Below are 20,380 nucleotides of genomic sequence, written 5' to 3'. Positions count from 1 at the left end.
AATTCCTTCTCATCTCCCACTACTTCTCCTTGAGGAAATGTACTTGAGCCTCAGAACTACCTCTGAAATCATATTTAGAAAAAGGCTGTGGCTGCAACTCCTTTACTAGCTATTCCCAGCACACAGGATATTAGATATTAACAAGTTTCAATCCAATATAATTGAATAAATAAAATCTTTCTCCTAAAGACAGATTACTTTTGCTTCATTAAAGCATCAAGGTTGTACACAGACCCCTGAGGATCGTCCTGTCTTTTTGATTTCCTTTCTGTTGTGCTTACTGTACCACCTGGTGGAGAACACCACCAAAAGTGATGGCAAAACAGAAGTGGAATTATTCACAGAGCAACTGAAGACCTTGCAAGGGTGTCTTATTACTGACAGTTCAGTAAATAATTTCTGCTGATGGGCCTGGATTACCTGGTTATATATTCACATGGTAATACTGAGCACAGCACCCCAGGGAGAAGGTTATTCACCAAGGAAGTAGCCTGGTCCTTGCCCTCAAGTTTTTCCCTGGCAATGCTTCTCTTTCCTTATCTGTCCTTCTCCCTTATCACCTTTCCTTCTGCCCCTCCTCTCTCAGAAGTGCCTCAGTTGGTCCCTACAGCCACATCCTCTTGCTCACACCTCCTTGGAGCCAAAACCATACACCTCTGCAAGTGCAAGTGCGCAGGACTCAGGTGAGAGGAGTGAACTGTGACCGAGAGGATTTGTTTCGTGCAGTATCATCTCCCTCCCTTCTCCCACTCTCACAGGCTGTTGCCACATTGTGTGCAAACACCGGTTGCATTTTTCCAGCCTTTTAATTGCAAAAACCAATGAAATTCTCAACCATAAAAAGGCAAATTAGCAGAGGAGTTCCCCAACACATTTCATTGTTGTTGGAAAAATCAGAGTAGATGAAACGAATCATTTTATTTGGGCACCATTTCAAAGCCCAACTTCAGGGAAGAAATTATTAAATACCTATGTTAACCTCAGAATTAAACTGCCAACAAAAGTTGTGGTTTGCATTTCTACTGTGAATTTCTCCGAATGCATTTCAGTGTTTGATTTGAGAGGCAATGCAAGAGATGCAAAGCACATGTGCAGGAGGGAAGCATGTGTGCTTTTTCATCCTCTTGAAATAAAACCTCTGCAAGTGACAGCTCAAAGAACAGCAGACAAAAACCTATTTCTAGGTCTGGAGGTAACGCTGTTATTTGTAAAAGTTTGGTTGGACTTGGGGGAAAAAAGTAAATGTATGAATTTTGGGAAGTCTCTTTTTCCCAGATGGAAGAAATTGCTACTACTCTTATAAAGTGTTATATATATACATATATATATATAGTAAGATATAGACACAAAGTAAGAAATAATGTGAAGCAATATCAAGCAACACAACCCGGCAAAAAATCAGATTCGTTTTGTTTGGCGAATTTATCTTGTTGGTCCCCTGACAAAAAAAAAAAAAAACCCTTTTCATTCAGTTCCAATTTACTCAGCCAGGCTCCTGATGTCACAGGCACGCAGCAAACTCGACACAAATAAATCACCTTGCAGAGAGCAGATCCGGAGCACACAACAGACCTTAAGCCTCTGCTCTGGTGTAAAAGCAAACAGGAAGAGAGATTTCCACGTTTTGCAGGCCATTGCATGTCATTAAAAAGAAGCTTAACTGAAAACTCAGACATCATCTCCTTCTTTCTTTCCCAGAGCTGTTTGTTTCTCCCCCTAGCTATTGCTAGATCACTGCATCCTGAAGGAGTCTGTAACTTAGGGGAAAAGCACCCCGGCAACAATTTTTTTCACGTTAGGTGTATTCTGGGTGTAAATCTATCAATTTCGTCTTCAGTCTCAAAACTACCAGAGAAGAGAGAAAGCTGCTGCAAAGGGAAGACTCATGGATCCATCACCTGGGAGAGAGTTCACAGAAAACTGGGATTCTCAGTACCAGATAAGCAAAGATGGGGGATGTGCCAAAATGAGGAGGAAAATAAAAGCCAGTGGAGGAACACAGGGTAAGGAAGAAAAACGGCAAGATACGGGGCACCACCAAGTCTGAAATAAGAGCATTTTCATCACTGCTTTGGAAGTCTTTAATTCAGGGGTCTGGCAGTCAGCAAGAGCAACAGGGCTCTTTAGTTTAGAGCAACAAGAGCTCTTTAGTTTAAACAACATCAACTAAATTAACCTCTCTGTAAGAATTCCCACTTAATTTTAAAGCCTCCAAGCCTTTCCCCATGTACTTAAGGACCAGGCAGGCACTTAATCACTGCCTGGATCTCAGGCAGCGCAAAGCACTGAGTTCCAGAGGTTGAAGCATCGCCTACCTGAAAATACATTTTGACATGAAGCGTGCCAAAATACGGATTTTTAATCCTATATTTAAAGTATCTGCTACCCAGGGTCAGATCTTAGAGTGCCATACAGGTGCAAGCATTTTCCACATGTGATGGAAAATCTCAGCAAAAGAAGGAAGACCTTTGAGAGAATTTGGGTGTCAACACATTCCTGAAAAAAAAAAAACAAAAAAAAAAAAAAAAAAACAACCCCAAAAAACTCAAAACAACAAAAAAAAACCCCACCCCAAACCCAGCCTTACAATTTTAAGTCTTACTCTATTTTAGGAAAGCAACAGAAATAAGTAAATTCCTGGAAATATTCCAGTTGCTGAAACTATTGAAAAACCCAAAAAGATCCCTAAAAAAAATAAATATCTATTCTCCTTGAATAGAAGCCATAGCATCTTGTGTTCAGGTCTGTAAACTGTTTCTTGGGGATTAATGTTACATTTTATGTCGTGTCAGTTCCCTGCTATCGTATGCACAGCATTGCTGCAAACATCAGATAAGTAGGATCCCCTCTATTTTATTTTAGCTTCAGTTTGCCGGGCAAGTGGATAGAATAAGCAGTTTTTCCTCCACTGAGGATAATATTAAAAATGCAAAAGTTTTCATCTTTGCTTGTGTCTGCATTTATGGTTGTTTTTTTTTTTTTCCCTCGCTTTTGGGATCGCACAGCAGTAACACTGCCCGAGATGAAGTTGCAAGTCCTTTGTTGTGGGTCACGATCGATTTCTAACTCCACCAACTTCCAAATTCTCACGCCCTAAAGCCACGGCTTTTATGTTTTTTCCTCTCTTCCTCAGCAGAAGTCGTCCGGGGGAGAGAGTAAGGACTGGATTGAGATTGATCATCCTTCCCAGTGGCATTTGAAGATTCAAGCTGTGCCTTATCACCAGGCGCAGCAGGGAGGATGCAGCACAGCAGCTTTGCAGACGTCAGCGGGGGCTACCTGGTTCAGCTATTGACTTTCCAAGGGGCTTAAATGGCTTCTGAGCACCACTCATTAGCAGAGCAAGTACCCTCCACCGCGGTCCCTCTGGAGGCAAATATAACCAACAACTCAAGGAGAGATCTAACAGCACTTGCTGACTCTCACCTGTTTAGGAGGGGATGTGAAAAGGAAAAAGATCAGATGGCTGTGGCTGCTTTATTGCTCAGACAAGGTTATCAGCGTGGTTTGGGGACACTGACAAGGCAAAGATGCAGGTTTTGGCTTTGAAGGAAGACTGGACACACTCAAATAAGGGAATAAGCTTTTCAAAACTCGTTCCCAAACTGAAAGTGCGCATTTTTTAATACGTTTCCAACAGAGGGAGAAAAAAATCTTTTTCATGTAGTCCAGGCAATGCCTGAAGCCAATCGCGCTGAATTGTCTGGTCAATTGAGTCACGCACCTTGACCCTAAGTCAGCAGATGAACTTCCTTTACCAAATACTGCTGAGAGTCTACGGGGAGATGGACTGAGAACAGGTAGAATACAAAGCGCATCAAAACTTTCTACTATGAGTTTGCTTCAGATTATTTCCTCATAAATCACAGCTCCCACCGCCTGTCCTGGAACTTCATTAAGCAAAAGGCTCTGTCTAGCTGGCAGATGTCCACCGTGAGCTGTCAGGCCCAGGGCTCCAAGGCTAGTCTTGAATAAACTGCACATCTCCCATCTCTCCTGTGCTTTAAAACAAAATGCTCCTGCACCATTTATAGTCAAGGATACAGTTTACAGTCAGCAACAATAATTCCACAGCCCCCACGTCGGAGACATGAGAAAACAGCACCTCGCTCATCTCTGCATCAAGGACAGAAGTCGGTTTGTTTTGGAACAGCATGTGTTTTCATTTTGGGAATGTAACAAAGGTGAGCACCCTTGAACCGCCACGAATAAACCCTTTCCATTTTGAAATTTAGATTCAGACAAAAATCCAAGTGCAAGACTGCTGTTATCTTCTGAACGATCCCGAAGTTGTCACATACTTCATAGGAGCAGGAATATCTCAGCCTCCCTGAGCTGGTACCTTGGTGACACAGAGCAGACAGAGGCACTCAGCATAAAGCTAAAGGGGCTGTTCGCGTGGACACAGGAGCGCAAGTAAAGTGAGACAAACAAACCAGGGAGATGTAAAGCAAAATACTCTTTAAAAACTTTCCATCACAGAATCAAAACAGCAGGTCTACAGGAAGCCCTGGGTGGCCACAGAGCCCTTCTCTCTGCCCAGCCACGCAATCTTACCTAATATCATTCCAAATTCTCCGTGTACTCTCACATTCTGCCAAAGACTAAGACAGCTATTGGATACGGGTGTGTTACATGGCCACACAACTTCCCGAGGCCACCGAATTCTTGGTCAAAACAAACATTTATGCCCACGTGTCTCTGCTGGAATCCTGCCACTTTCTTTTCCTGTCTCCTTTGTTCCTATTTACTTGTTGCTGTCCAAATAGTATCTGCGAGATCCTGAGGACTTGTACTTTATCTACGTTATTTGCATAGCACCTGTGACACCTTCAATCAGATTTTAATGTACCACAGCCTCAGTCAGAGGAACGATAACCAAACTGATTCTCTTCCTTCTGAAAATGTGAAGGAGAACACGCTGCCTGGTTCTTCCCCTCCCCACACCCTCATGGCTTTTACACAGCTAACTTCCTATCAGTGGAAAAAAAACTTTCTCCTGCATCTCTCATCCCTGGGTTTTGTACAGGTGACTCGTTACTGCAGGTCATACACAACAGCTAAGGACAGAAAGCGTCACGTGCTTTTCACTGATGGTGCATGACAGCATCCCTCACCTCTCTGCAGCCACCCCAGCTGAACACTCAGCATGACAATCTCTGCTACGGGGGTCAAGACCAGCTCCCTGCTTGAGGTGGGTAACAGCAGCCAGCCTGTTCAGCCAGCCCTGCGTGCCCGAGTGCCCTCTGATGGCTCTAGGGTCCATCAAGATACGCAGTGACAGTTTTGTGGTCCAAAATAATGCAGAACAACCCCCTTTTTTTCCTTTCTGTTTTCAAATAGTTTAGTATTTAAAAGCTTCAGAGCCGCGATAATTAAATTAAAGGCTTATATGCCACTCAGTGACAGCCCTACCCAGGGTCACCGCAGGGGTTTAGACAAGGCGAGTTCAGCCTGCCCAAACAGCTCATCCATTTCTTTCCCTTCTATACATGGAAAACCAAAAAAATTAATCCCAGGTAAAAACCATTTGGGCAAAGGGGGGGATCACCAGGATGTCTCAGCATAGCTGCACGTGCCTCCCAGTGCAGCCTGGTGCGACGCTGTCACAGGTAATACCTGGAATTCACTCACACGAGGCCAGGATTTATTCCAGGCTGGAACCTTTTTGGGGAGTAAGAAGGGTGGGGAATCTCACCACTGAGATTCACTGCTATTTACCCCAACCACCTCTACCCATCATTCACTGAAATAATGGAAAACCACTCAAATCACCTCTGCTTGAGCTGGCAGAAGACAAACTGACAACAAAGGCGAGTGACAGCCCACATCTAGACAAATAACACGGAGCCAAAGGATGCCGGGGGAGCCCCTGGCAACTCCCTGGGGGATGCCTGTGGTGCATCCCTAAATGCAGAGGATGGAGGCTGAGCTCTGCAGGACACAGGCAGGAGCGGCTGTGCCTTCCATGTGCACGGCAGCAGGCGGGCAGGGGGAGCAGCAGGGAGATGTCTGAAGCCTTTCCCAGATAGCCGGGCAGATAAAAGACGACAACTACAAAGCGTGCAGCCCGAACAGTGAAGGTTAAATATGGGCTCCCACTGCCATCATTTATCCCCTGAAACAGCTGGGAAACTTCCAAAGTAGTTAATATATCACAGGAAGGGAGGAAGCGAGACCGACTGTATAAACACACCTCGGGGCCTGCTACTGTTCCCATTCCTGTCACCCAGGAGGGCTCTGCTGTTTGCCAGCCTCCAGTGCAGGACTCAACACTGCAGGAAGGCAAGGACTGGAGTGAAACACATCCTAAAAATGTCTCTTTTCAGGGCTTTTTCAGAAAAGCCAAATTTATGTGGCGATTTTGGGAGGGGCTGTGGCCACTCGAACCCCCGTTCTGTCTCCCTGCAAGCTGCCTCTGTCACAGCAGCCCTCAGACACGCAGAACAGGATGCAGTTGTGCTTTAAACACCATCCCGTTCCAGTAAGGTTCAATCTGCAAAAGCCAACCCAGATAAAATCAAACGGTGAGGAATACATTCGATTTCACAGCAGACACAGGTGAAAAATTACCAAGAGCTGATCTCCTAGGGGCCAGAATACGTCACACAGAAGTGTGAGGATGCTAGAAATATATTAGAAAAGTTTTATGGGCACAAGAATCTGAGACAGCTGAAACACCTTTTTTTTTTTTTTTTGGCGTTACCAACCTAATGCCTACAATGAAAGGGGGACAAAGTTTCAAAACAGCTCTCGGTCCAGTTTTGCTTTAGAGGAGAGAAAACACTCCTGCACGCTGGAGCTGTGGACTCCAACACTGAAGTAAAGCAAGTTTTATGTCCTTTGGGAAGGAAGCCTGGTAAAATTATTGAAAACTATCTATTTTGTTGCACACCATAGTCTACAGGAGGAATGCAGTACCAGCAGAAGTGCCCATCCCAATCTCGCTTTTTTGGGGTTATTTTGTACCCCGTAAACTTTCTGTTGAATAGTTTGAGAACAAGTGAGCCCACAGGTTCACTTGACCAAGGCGCTTTATAGAGACAGAATACGTGGTGGTATAATGTATTTAAGAGTAGCAAAAGCAAATCAAATGATGTCTGGAGATGCCACAGCTCTCTGTCCGTCCAGCCCCTTGCCCTGGGCAGCTCCCAAGCAGCACAAAACCACAGAGCCTTAAGCAAGCAGATCTGTATCCATGCCAGCTCTCTTGAGGGCAAATTGGCAATTTGACTTGCCCAGAAGAAATGCCTGAAGCAATTCAAGCTAAAAAAAAACCCCCATACTACACCAAGGTTCAAAGTACTTGAAACGAGCAGAATCCTCCCTCCAACCTGAACAACCACTGTCATTGTTATCTTCAGGAATGAAACGCAATGCAAATGGTAACACAACGCATCACGATGAGGGTGCATCAGACAGATGCCTTTGAAATGAAGAAATGGTGATAATTACAGTGCATAAGCAAAAAAAATTGGTTTTACTGTTCAGAAATCTTCTTCCCTTTTATATGGGGGAATGCAGCATCTGCTCCTAATATAATGCACCAATAATTGAAGCATATAGTGTATACTCACGGGAACCATAAGGCTGTTTTATTTATTCTTGGCCAACTGCGAGGATAAACAGATTTCACCAAAAGCGGTGCATATGGAATCCTCTCTTCATGGAGAGCCCATATATTTCTGCAGGGAGACTGAAACGCAAGAGAGTCTCAGTTGTGAATGCTAATGGGACTAGCAGAAAATGAGGTAGCACCATCAAGTTTGACCTTGAATCCTTCCCTCCGTGTTGAGGAGGGCCATCCAGGCTAGCCAAGTACTTCTGGAGGGAATGGCTTTTAGGGGGAGTTCGAGCTCACTGAAACAAAAACTGGAGCTGCAAAGTCCAAAACTACCAGGGGCACTTGCTCGAAACATTAGCAGAGGGACCTGGATTAAAGGCAAACAAGCAAAGCGCGAATACAACTCCCATTCCCTGCCACACCACCTTCTGCACAAATAACACGTCCACAGACTGCCCGACCCTAACTACAATGACCCAGGGAAAAAAAGGAACAACAAACAAATCACAAATAGGTAATAAATATCCACGCACACAAATAACTGCAAGTTCCTAGAGCCTGGCAGGTGGTCAGGACCGCAGACGACCAGTTAGCGCTCAGCCCTCGTGAATTTATCTTGCACACAGGTGTTTCATTTTGGATTTGACAGCCAGCCAAAAGCAGACATATTTTGAGGGGTTCCCTCACAGTTGCTGCGTGGAGAGACTGGAAAGGAGAGCTCTCCGTGTCAACCTGCATTCATTACAATAATCCTCCTTCCTAATGGTTTCAGTGTTGCAGCCAGATAGCTCACTTCGCACTCTCGCAAGGTGATTATAAACAAATCAGCCTGCCAAGGTGCACAGATCTTTGGGAAAATAACCCCAACACAGTACTTGCCCCTTCTCCTCGCTCTGCTAAGTTAAATCCAGCTGCCTTCATTGTTTAGGGAGAGCTGAGGATGATGACAGGAACTCCATCAGGTTCAGCCTTTTGATTAACTCCAGCACGTAGCATTTAGCTTTTGGTGCCGTTTGTAAGCAGAGAGGAAAATGACAACTTTGCCTAGGAAGATGCTAGATAAAAAAAAAGCCCTAAGAAACAACATTTCCATTGACTCCATAAAAGAGCTGTTTGGCTTTGCACAATCTCGAACTCCACTGAGTGCAGTGAACTGAAATCTGTGGTAGAAGCTTTTCAAGTACACACAGGAGAATATCCATTTCTCTGCCTGGCCTGTAAGCAAAAGATATATATCAGCTTGAAGAAGAAGAAACTGCATCTGTTTATGAATGCAAACAGATTACAAGCAAGGGTTTTTTAAAAAATCCTAACCTAGTAACTCAGCTCCTGTCACCAACTAGCTGAAGGAGAAGTAAATCCTGTCTCCTAAAAATGTTCATTGGCTACATTAGAACAAGCTCAAAATTATTTTACTGACTTGTGGTGACTCTTAAGCAACTCTGAAATGGTTACCAAGGACTGTGCCTGAAGTGAGAAGCAGGTTTTTGTTTTTTTAACTCACATGGTGCTCAGGCTGTGTATAGCCAGACCTAATACCCCTCCGCCTCTACAGGTTTCTGACACAGACATGCTGCGTCTTTGAGCCGAACACACAGCCCTGTGGAACCATTTCTGTTCCCATGATGAAGCGCCCATGAGCTCTCCATTTTATTTATTGCAATGCTTTGTCATCCTCAGTGTTACAAAGACACCCCCTAATTCCTACCTTCTGTCCTTCCTGCTGCCGTTTAAGACCATGACTCATTCAATGTCCTTCTCTGCAGCACTTTATACGCAGACACCAGTGAGCTTCCTCTGCCCCAGGTCTCTTCTGCACCACATTCTTCATCTTTCTTCTCTTTTTTCTTTCTCTCCAAAACTGGGGACAGTGCCAAGGGGCAACTTCACATCCCCTCATGAAGACAGTCATTTTCTAACACCAAATATGATAACTACCTTCACAGGAACTCATGCCTGGCTTTCAACTTAAAATCCTCATAATCCCCGAATTAACGATGGCTGTTACAGAGAAATTCTTTGCTTCTGCACCCATTCCAACACAACGTGCTCAATGTTTCCCAGCAAGGTCCTGCCACACGCAGGATTAGACTCCAATTCTGATATTTGCTCTGTGTGATAGCTTTTACCTCAGGTTACATTTGCAGCAGCGGTACCGGAATGAACCACTCCCATTAATGCAGTAAAGAACAGGAGATAAAGAATTTAACAGGTGAATCCCCCTGTGAGCGCTCCAAAACCAAATCTGAGCTGCCTGGTGTAGAGACGGTGCATTTGCTTACTCCAGCCTCACTGGAAAGTCAACAAGTTCCTTGCTGCCCAGAGCTGGAGAGGGAAGAGAAGGCAGAGAGCAGCCACCAGCACGGCCTCTCCTCTGCACCAGCAGTTCTGCCTGATTTACTGATCTCTTACCAATTGATATCAGGAGCTTCTCCAGGACAAAATTGAAGCCTGCGTCTCCATGAAAGGCTATAAAGAAACCCACACACATTCAAAATCATTATAGGGTGATATTTTACTCTGTTAGCCCATTAAACAACAGATGAAATATCCTGCTCCTGGAATCACAGCAGAGCTGTCATTTCTAAGACACAGCCCTTAGAAGGCCACATATCTTTTATTCTCAGGATTCTCAGAAACTGTATTTTTTATCTATATATTTCAAAAGCCATCATCTGCAGAAAAGATTTTATCTTATTGCTTAGCACTGGCAAATCTATTTTTAATAAAGAATGGGCGTTCAGAGGCTACTAGTATCACTCACTGCTGCTTGCAAATGTTGGCATTACAACTGTAATTTCTTCTGAGTGGAAGGATGAACTACATTTAGATTAATAACTGCTAGCCCAAAAAAAACACTTTGAAATGTATTTACCAGGCATTAGTTCCAAACTGGGTAGCAGCTTGGATGTTTCCTCCAGTCCCTGGAGTTGTCAAGGTCTGTCTATGCTGAGGAAGCGCTACACACTAAAGCAGAAATAATTTAATGCAGCCTAATTGTTTCATGAAAGCATCTTTAAAATGATGCATAGTTTGTTTCCCAGAAGTTCCGGGAAAATAGCTCAAGATAAATTGCAGTGCTGTTGTCAGCGCGGAGCAGGCAGGCGCCGTGCTCCTTGGTGCCAGTCTCCCTTCTGCCACAGCAGGGACAGCCCCTGAGCCCACAGGGGACTCCCTCCAACACCCCCCTGCACCCCCTGGCATGGGGGGAACTTCGGGACCCACAAAATGTATGGAGTCGGTGAAAATCAAGAGCAATTTTGGCTGCTAGCAACCTCAGGCCTGCAAGAAAGCCTCAATCTCCCTCGGCACGCAGGGAGCCTCCGGGAAGCTGGATATCTCTGCCCTGCTTGGAGATGGGGAATGTTTCCCACCGAGAGCAGGACTGGTCATACCCAGGGTCAGCCCAAACCGTAAGTGCATCACTTTCTTCACCAGATTCCTGCCAGAGCTCCTGAAGCTTGTAGGCTGCTGGTTACAAGGGATCTCCAGGAATGCTTAAATACCTCTAGGAAGGATTTATTTCAACAAGTTTTTGTACAAGCGACCTTTCTGCATTTCTTATCTCCCTGCCTCCTGGAAACTTTTGTCTGCTTAGATATGTTGCAGCAGTTATGTTTTGTGACTGACAATTATCTCATAATGAAAAACAAGTCACAATTAATAAAGCTCAAAACTAATACCTGCTAAACTCATTTAATGATTTAATGAAGTGGGAGAGAGCCTTATGAAAAGATTTTAAAAGCAAGGGAGTCAATTTCCAATTAGAGCCCACAATCATTTGAGAGCCTGCAGGCTCCCAAGCTAAGAGGTGGGGAAGAAACGAAGAGGGAAAAACTCAAACAGACATTTTCCTGGTGTTTTCCTTTGTATCCTTCTGAAGGGAAGACTGTCCTCTGCTGTTCATGCTGAACCAGCCCCTTCAGGTGCAAAGACAACACAAGTTCTATTTACAGTCCCAAATTTGATTCTTGAATGATGATACACCTTTAAGTATTTTTGCACTCGACCAGCTCTGCTAATAAGCCTAAAACCAATTTAATGTTGTGCTACTCATTAATCACTATTAAGGAAGAAAAATGCTGAATGCAGGGGACATGCTATCGAGGAGTTTTCATGGCGTCAGAGTTCTACCAAGTGTACAACACCCCAACAAACAGCCTAAATCAAAAGAAAACCCATAAGAATTTCTAAAACAAAGGACTGGAGGAAAACACCACCACCAGGCTTTCGAACGACAAAAAAAACAACGGGTGTTTAGGGAGGATGTTTACTCCATCCAGTTTTCACACAAATTACATCAGACCCCAGTTTAGTTTATAAGACGCCTAAAATTTTTGGGGGGGAGAAAGAAAATTCACAGAGGCTTCAACAGGCTTTGCCAGAGGCTGACAACTGCAGGCAATGAAGAGAAGGGCAGACAGGCAGCTTGAAGTCAGTGGATATGGAGAAGTCCAATCCAGCTTAGCACCCAGATTCAATGCAGAATGGGGTCACCTCCCTTTTTCAATACATTGTACCTGCAAGCACGCTTGCTCTGGGATACCCCTTTTGCCATCTGCAGTAGTAACCCTGGAATTTATCTACTTATTTTCCCAAAAAACCTGATCACTAAGTAGTTCTGCTAATTAGATTGTAACATCTCATTTCTGGACCTGTCAGGCGGCACCTCTGTCACATCTCCAGCTCCAGGGAGAGTGACAGTTTCCAGTCAGGCTCCAGAAAACTCACCTAAGGCTCTACACCCACAGGACTCCCCTGGGATTTCAGAGCAGCTAAAGAGCTGAATCCCTCTCAGTAACCCATGAAACTCTCTACAGCTGGGAAGTTTTTTTAGGTGAAAAATCCTCTAGTTTATGCCCAAGTAACATAAATTTAAGTCCAAGAGGATCTACAGAGGAACTGCGGGATTTTACAACGGCTGAAATAATGAATACTCAAATCTGCAGAGAGTTGGATCAAATCTCACCTTTCATTCTGAATACACTCACAAATATCTCTCTGTTTGCAGTTTACTATCGAGCTAATGCTGCTGTTATCCATGACTGTCACAGCTTCTCCCACTGTCCCTCTGAGTGTAGCACCTAGACCAGGAGGGCAGGGACAGGTAGTGCTGCAGCAGCCCTCTTGTTAGAGGGCAGAAATGAGCCCAGACACAGACTCCTCGTTCATCACAGCATGAAAAGGGCCCTGGTTTGTTCCTCTTTACACCTCAGCCATCCTGACTCCAACCATTCCCTGACTCTGCCTGCACCAAGCTCCTGCTGGAGGTTTCCCCTGCAGCCTCTGACTGCTGCTGATTTCCTGCTCAACTCTGACTGCAGGGATCAGTTTGCAGCCTCTGACTGCAGGCTTTTACCCAGCCAGACTGACTGCAGGTTCCAACAACAGGCTCTGACTGCACACCCAGACTCACCTCACTGCAGGGATTCTCTCTGCCCAGGATCCTTCTCCTTCTTCACGACCCTCCCCTCAGCAGCTCACCCCTTTATCACACCTACCTTTATTGGCCACCGCTCTGACTGATCAGGGCCAGGCTGTATTGGGTAATTAACACAGCTGTTACCTCTCAGGTATGAGGTCGCCTGTATTCCCTTCTCCTACAAGGACCACTTGACACGGATAGGGACAACCCGCAGGGTTGTTTACACTCGATTTCTCCTCTCCTTATGATCTTCAGCAGTGAAATTATTTTATCTCCCTCAGCCACTGGCTCCCCCACAACAGACGGACACACTGACACAAGGAGCAGCTGACAACCAAGTCGAACCCCGCAGAGCAGTTCTCAACTGGCAACATGCTCTTCACTTGCCTTATGTCTGGGAGAGTTCTCTACCCAATAGAATATTGTATTTATGAGCCACCTGTATTGTATAATTAAATGAAAAAAATCAAAAAATGAAAACATCATTCGACACTCCTTCATTGTGAGGCTGCTAAAGGTCACCCTGCCTTGAGAAAACTCTGGAGAGTGAAACAGAAATGGCAAGTACAGCACAAGGTCCTTCCCTCCTCTGCCCACCCACATCCACCTTTTCTCATGAAAAAAAAAAATAAAAGATTTCTAAGACACCAAGACCGGACAAAGAGTAGCTGAGTCACCTGCTGTAGCAATCACCAAACCAAGAATGACAGAACATCTCGCAGACCTGAGGGTGACCCAGCTGGTGGCTGTAAATTACTGAAGCTGCATCTTCTTCCATTGCTCACATCTGGCTATTCAGTGGTTCACACTGGCTCCCATCTTGTCAAGCCAAACAGGATTTTTGTTTTGTTTTTACTGGACCTACAGAAGCGTCACATACCTAAAAATAAAAATCCTCCCATAATCTTGGCTGATGCCAACACATGTTCAGCTCCTGAAAATGTGTATTTCCAAGGCAGACAGTCTGCTTCCAAATGTATACAAAACCAAACTCTGAAGCTGGTATCATTTTGCCCATTATTCCCTTTTATTAATATTTTTTTTTCCTCCATGCCCAGGGCTGTCACAAGGGCTTGCAATATAAGACAGAGCTGCCAAAAGAACAGATTTAATCTTTCAGTTTCTGGGCTCCAGAAATTTCACAGTGAAAGCTTGCAACTGTGTACAGAAAATGAATGTCTGTTAACAGCAAACCTCTTCTTTTCCTTGTGTTTTATGGACCTCTTCACAAAATGCACATAGGAGCTTAAGATGACAGATCACAATTTAAAAATCCTGTGCTAGAGGGATCCTGAGCTGTTTACCAGTCCCTGATACACTGACTACCTATCTTACACATGTAACTTTGATGCAAAGGGTTTATTTGTATGTAAGGCCCCAAACCCCACTTTTCTCTCCAAAGCCAGATGCTCTGCAGAACAAAAGAACTACGAGCAAACTCAAAAGCTGTTTTGCAAAATCCCCATTAATTTTCCCAGCTCATTCAGCAGCTCAGCTCTGGGCACAACTACACTGGGTGGTGACAACATCAGATATCTTGGACCTCTGAGGGAGAAATAACCTCCCCCTGTTCAGTCTGAGAAAAATAAGCCTCATCCAAGACTTTACATCCTTATTCTACATGTAGCAGAACAGAGCCACAAAACTATGCCATGCCAAGGGCCAGGCAGAGTGAGGAGGAGGAGGGACACGTGCCACATTCCTTGCTGCACCCACGAGCATCTCAGGCTCCCTTTGCCCATCCAGCAGGGCAGGTGTGTTCAGAAATTAGGAGCTCAAAGGGGTTTTCTCCACAGCTGTCATGAACACAACAAATCAGTGCCACAAACCTCACCAGCGAGAGATTAGCATCACCACACCCTTTCATCTGATCCAAGGCGCTCGGATGGGAGAACACCATGATTTTCATCTACAAAATTCAGGTGTAACTTAGCCAGTGCTTACTTACAGCTTCATTGAATTGCTGAACCAGGATTGATTTAAGCTTCCATTGCCTTGTTTAATCTATGTCTATACTGGGTTGGAATTATTACAGAAGCACTTCTGTGGCACCCATACCCCCTGAAAAAGAAAAGCACTGCCTTGATCTCCCTGTCTTCTCTTCCACAGCTTGCCTGAGGAACAACAGGAAATATTTAAAGAAGCTATTCTCCTTCTCTTTTTAATAAAACATTCTCTCCCTCTACCCCCAAATCAAATTTAAATACACAACAATAAAACATGCATTAGTCTTCCTGTCAAAAATTGCAATCACATCTCAGGTAGAGCACAGCGACTCAGCCCCAAGGCTGTAGTTAGCCAGGTTTCATTTGACTATTATGTTCTCCAGGAAAAACAGAAAGAAATCTATCTGTGCTGACACAATCAAGATTGCAACAGCCAAAAACACCACAGCTGTTCTTTGAATATTTCAGATGATGCTCTGCCATCACTGACAATACCAGGACCGCCTGTCTCTTCCAGTGCTCTGTTACAATAATCAGCCTGCCAATAGGAATATCTGCCACCCTCCCAGCTGCAGAGGATCCTCTAAACATTTAATCTTGGCTGTTATTTCCTCCCTGCAAGGCTGTAGTTTTGCATCACAGGCACTGGTCAAGAGAAATGAGGAATTTCGCTACCCCAGCGTAACTCAGACTCAGTTGTTGACCCCTTCAGGGCAGCAAGGTGTTCTACCACCAGCTTGCACTAAAGCTGTGTCTTTTGTTGTTTCCTCCACAAAACCCTGGTCAAACTGAGAAAATGCAAATTTTAGAATAAGAAAAAAAAAATTAAGAAATCATTTATTAGGCTGGCCTTCAGTAACAGAGGAAAAGTCAGGAAAAAGTAAGCATTTCATATTTTAACATGCCTCTGTGAAAACTGAGTCTTCAAGATGAGATGTCTTTACATCAGGCATTTTGAAAAGCCCAGATCTTTGGGACATCACTGATATTTCTAGAAGTCCTGCCTCACATACAGTATTTCCCTGAAGGGCATTCAAAACTTAACTGTGGAGCTTTCTGAGACATAGGAAAGTCTGACTTTTTGCCTTGAAATACCATGCTGTGGTATTCAAAAACGTGCTGACAGCACGGACAAAGCACACGTGACAAAAAAAAATAAATACGTGTATTTAAAGAAACAGTTGTGTAAGATTCTTTTTCAGATGCAAACCCTGGCAGCTCCAGTAAATTGTTCTGAACGGACAGAAGACCATTTCCCTCAGTTATTCTTTATTGCACAAATGCCAATGAGCTCTCTGAACTCAGAGCAGGAGAATCCCATATTTAAGCATGGCTTAAGAGACCACAGAAACCCTCTACTATGTTATTACAATCTATAAAGATTCAGTAAAGGAACTAATTAGGGATTAAGCAGTCATGCTTACTTGTGTATCTTTAGTCCAGTGACTCTTAAAATGCAGTAATACAGGGAGATCTTAAAACCAGGAGGAGCGGCATTCCTCCTGTGGATTTTTAGCCATCCAAACACGCACCATCTTGTCAGCAGCCTGGGACAGAGCCTGCTACTAAAAGGGGGCAGTCCTGCTGCAAATGACTGCTCCTGTTGGGATTAAATCACGCTTAGAGGCACCCATTTACAAGAGAGGGATGCTGGCATGCTATCTTAGTGCTCAAGCAAAATTATATTTCGGCGTCTTTTAAACCTAATTGAAGTCATCCTCTCTAGGTTTTGTATACAGGCTTACTTAGATTTCGGTTCTTTTGCTTCAAGGAACTTATCAGAGTTTTACAGCAATTCGTAATTGATTTCGCCCTCACTGAAAACCATTAATTAGTATCCTGCAAACAGGGTTTTCCAAGTTGGACTCGCAGCAAACAAGGATGTTTTCCCCAGAAGCTGATTTAACGCCCTGGTTTGACATTCATTGCCAGACTGGGAGGAATCCTGCATTCAGGGGACTGGCCAGCAACTGCTTCAGTAAATAAACCCTCTCAGACATGTGCTCAGCCCACAGAAATTTACTTTTTTAGTCCTGGGATGCCACGGTTTCTTTCTTGGTCAAGACAAAGATGGCTTTCATCACCCTGATGTTTTAATTTGGGGTTCTGCTGGCAAGCTAAAATACCAGTTAAACTAAGTAGCAGATTCAGTACTGGCAAGCAGAGACAGAAACAGAACAAGCCAAACACTCAAAAATTCCTCCTTGCCTGGAAGTAACATGACCCATAGGAAAGAAACTTCAGTTCTGGTGGGTTGCAGTCAAGAAAAGACAAGAGCCCAGTACCCCTCAGGTGATTCAAATTCCTTTAGACACCTACAGCTGCCTACATTCATTCTCAGGAGCGAAATTCACGCAGCAAAATCAGTGCTGCTGCTGCCCTACCCTGCCTGCATTTTTCCTGAAAACTAACCCTGTGGGCTGGGAAGGAATGTAACACGATCTGGAGTTAACGGTGGAGGACTAAGCCTTGCCTTCATAAATCATTCATTAATAAATACCAGAAAGCAAGGCTACAGACCTTAATCCCCGAAAAGCCCGGCGAGTGCCGTGGCTGTGACCTTGGGAGGGCTCTCGCCACGCTGCGCAGAAAGAGTGCACAAAACAAGTGTTAACAGCCCCCAGCACAGCTGGGTATGAGCACAGGGCAGCTCCTGGGGTTCCTGGGCTGCTCTGCCACAGAGGAATGGTCACACCCCAGAACAGCTCCAGATTTCTAAACCCTTCCTCATGGCAAGGCGGGGAGGATGTGCTGGCCGAGGCTGCGATGCCTACGGTCATTTTGGAGGTGAAGTTGGCAAGGAGAGGAGGGGAAATGTCTTTCCTGGAAGGATGTAAAAAGTTTAACCTTGACAAGTAAATAAGAAATGAATCTGCCAGAGATTATTTCAGAAACCTCAAAGCAAAACGAGCCCCATACAACTACTCCACGTATTTTAAACAGTCAAAGGGTCACTGTCCCTTTTTTTTCCTCTGGCATGTTTCTTGACCTGGGGCTAAGGCTACTGGTGTTATTCCAGCTGGGGTTTCTCTCTTTTCATGACTTGTCCTGTGCCCATGGGTGGATTTCTTGAAACTGGCTTGTGACTTCCCTGAGAAACTCTTCTGATCCGAGAGAGGGAGAGAGCTGGAAAGAATCCATTAATGGAAGGAGAACCACAAGGCTGTGCTGGGAGAGGCATCCTGTGGCTGGCATTACCTCCCTCCCCACTCCACCTCCGAAAGCCAGCGACTGTCTCACTTACAGCTGATCCCAGGAGGGCCAGACCCGACGCAGGCATGGCTTGCAGAGAGGCTCCATTTATATTCCCAGCTGGTTCACCTGTTTTCTGCAAATTTTGCAGTTACTCTGCAGACAGATCAATGCTGTGATTTGCTTCCAGCAGGGTGGTGGGAACCCCCTCTGGCACTTCCTATTTTTAAACAGCTGAAGTTGTTTTGTATTTCCTAAACCATATTGATCCACGAGGCTAATGATAGTTTTTCTCAAAGCTCTATTTTGTTCGCTCTGTCACAGAGGGAGCCCTAGAAATTACAATTAGTGATACAGGAAACGATTGAAATCTGTTTTACTGCACGAGTCTGCCCCTGCTTTGTGCAAAGCAGAACAGTAGCCACAAATTCAGTCGCTCCCACATGGAATCACGGATGGATGCCTAAACCAGCAATAAAGGGGACTTATATGGGGTGCAATAGCCACCATATATCTTTAATTTATGCCATATTGTCCATTTCACGAATGAAAAATAAAAATAACATGGGCATAGCATTACAGCTGGAATAGACTGAAATATATGCATGGCTCCACCCCCCAAATAATTTAATTTTCATTATGCCAGTGCAATGAGGAAATCAGTTCTGTTTTCAAAATAATTCCCTATCCTTAGTGGGAAAAAGTCACAGTCAGTCAAAGTCTCTCATTAACATCAAGGGCATTTATCAAAATAAACGTATCAGAAAGGGTCCTCATCTCTGACAGACAGACCTACTAAATAAATAAATAAATAAATAAATAAATAAATAAATAAATAAATAAAAAGAGAATCCCGCCCAGCCTGTGTTTGGAAATGACAAAGTCTGACAGAAAGCAGAAGGAATGAGCAGGTTTGGGTCACCAAGAGGCTTTTTGTCATTCCCTCCCAGTGCACACACGGTGCTCGTGCCTGCCCGGAGCTCAGTCACGGTTCCCTGCCGGAGAGGATGACACCAGGTGCCCACTCTTTGTCACCTGGTGTTGTCACCTATATCTGTCACAAGCAATTGTAACGCTACAATAAAACAGTCAGTTCCGGAGAAATAAAAAGGAAGAATCATCCTCTCCCCCTGTAAAAAAACAAAAACAAAACAAAACAACCCTCAACAAACAAAAAACCACACCTCCGTGTTTTCCTCATCTGGACCTAAATCACCGCTTCTCCTCCAGAAAAAAAAATTAATTCGCATTTCCATAAAACGGTACTGCTGGGAATTAACAAGCTAATAAAAAGGACTTTAAGGATGCATTAAATTTGGGTTGGGAACTCTCTAGTGCTTGCAGCATAAATGCTAATAAAATTATAAATCTGTTATTAACTTTTTACATCCCTGCCAAGTGATAAAGACTTTTTTTAAAAAGACATTAAAAAGGCTAGAGATGTATATTTTACAACGAAAAACCAAGTAGTCCAGACAATACAAAAATTATTTACACCATATGAATTCTCTGTACAGCCCTGAAAAAACACACATCTGTCTCCTCAGGGCAATCCAGGACTCATATCTGATATACTCTGAAGGCACAGGAGGAAAAAAAAAGGAGAAAAAAATATTTTTTTTTCTCCTTTAAAATCTAAATAAAGCAGGATTTCACCATTGTTTGCCCCAGGGCCTAGACTTTCCCCAGGCTTTGATCACCTGACAGTAAGATGTTTATGTCAAGCCCTGGCTGACAACTCCTCACATTCAACCAGTAGAGCCCTACAACTTTCTTTCTGTACTTTATGCTCCAACCTGTTCAGTGCACTCATGGTTTCAGCCAGTAACTACCCCCAGCCAATTGCTACACGTGGAAGGGAAATTAAAAGGATGGTCCTTGGAGACTGCTACGTCTGCTTCCAAATGAATATAATTTGCAGAGAAGGGGAAAAGATTGTAATTGCTTCGGATTTAGTGGTGTAAGGAGGGATTTAGAGATTAAAATTTCAAGGAACAACCAGTCTGCCGGCTCAGTATTTGGGAATGCAGAGCAGTGACAGCAAAAAGGACCTTACACACAATCCACAGTCTTCCAGGGTGGGAGAGCAAGGCAAATGGGTCAGAGACAGGAGCAGAGAGGCTCACTGGTGAGACGACCTCCAGGCACTGCCAGGGAGCTGACACGAACCAAACGCAGCACGGGGACGTCCCAGGCACTGGCAGAAGCAGGTCTGCCTTATCCAGTGCTACAAAAATGGGTTGTCACAGGGAG

General features: G+C 44.3%; 1 protein-coding gene across 4 annotated transcripts in view; it reads right to left on the bottom strand.

Annotated features, from left to right (window-relative positions):
• The window catches only part of ERBB4 (erb-b2 receptor tyrosine kinase 4), a 552,534-nt gene that overhangs the window by 368,620 nt on the left and 163,534 nt on the right, over positions 1 to 20,380 (bottom strand). Inside the window, exon 1 of one of the 4 annotated variants that reach the window (XM_066189449.1) lies at positions 12,981 to 13,020. The exons of the other annotated variants lie outside the window; for them this stretch is intronic. The gene's annotated coding sequence lies outside the window, so the exon portion shown is untranslated. Of the gene's footprint in view, positions 1 to 12,980; positions 13,021 to 20,380 lie in introns of those variants that run through there. 4 annotated transcript variants of the gene reach the window in all.

The sequence above is a fragment of the Chamaea fasciata genome, unplaced genomic scaffold, assembly GCF_029207755.1.
Source record: "Chamaea fasciata isolate MVZ Bird 193981 ecotype frontalis unplaced genomic scaffold, bChaFas1.0.hap1 SCAF_8, whole genome shotgun sequence".
Classification (NCBI taxonomy): Eukaryota; Metazoa; Chordata; class Aves; order Passeriformes; family Sylviidae; genus Chamaea; species Chamaea fasciata.
The sequence above is the reverse complement of the archived record's forward strand: the minus strand, read 5'-3'. Positions and strand labels throughout refer to the sequence as shown.